A 778-nucleotide genomic window follows, 5' to 3' on the forward strand; every position below is an offset into this window, starting at 1 on the left:
GTTAATTTTATGATTCTGATTTACTCCCTCAGTTTTTTTTTTTTTTTTTTTTTTATGTTCGAATTTTTACATATTTATTAGCGACTAATTAGTGTACATTAAGATTCCTCTATATTTTTATTTAAACAAGATAATTTACGTTTATTTATAACTTTTATCAAAATTCTGATTTTGGAAAAATGAGAAAAAAAAATTTAATGTCTTAATTGAAAAGTGTGAAATATTAAATTACCCAATCATTTTAATTGGTTTAAATAATCATTGGATACAAATTTTGATAGAATATTAAAGCATTTATGTGATAATATATAAGGAAATGTAAAGAACATTTTGAAACACCTAAAAAGGAAAACGTAAAGAACAAAAAGAAACGGAGGGAGTAGTTTATACTAGATTAGGTCCAGTGTATGCACGAATATTATAATATTATAATTTGATCATTTTCTTTATAAAATATTTGAGTAACAAAGAATTGTTTGAAAACAAATTAGTATGGAGTACAAATGATTTTGATAGATTTTCAAAAGATTAATAAAATTTTAGTTAAATATCTTGAATCTTTTCCGTGAAAAAATTATTGAAACAAATAAATGAATTTAAAAAATGACGAATTTTGTTTCCAACAGAAAGTGACACATAACATTCCTGGTGTCAGTTTTAGTACTCCGTATAACGTAATAGATTCTGAGTACCATAATTATCCTAAACATTTTAAAAGTTTATATTTTTACCATATGTATATCAAAAAACGATGTATTATTCTTGTGTCTAAGTTAAG

This window comes from Spinacia oleracea, chromosome 2, assembly GCF_020520425.1.
Source record: "Spinacia oleracea cultivar Varoflay chromosome 2, BTI_SOV_V1, whole genome shotgun sequence".
Taxonomy (NCBI): domain Eukaryota; kingdom Viridiplantae; phylum Streptophyta; class Magnoliopsida; order Caryophyllales; family Amaranthaceae; genus Spinacia; species Spinacia oleracea.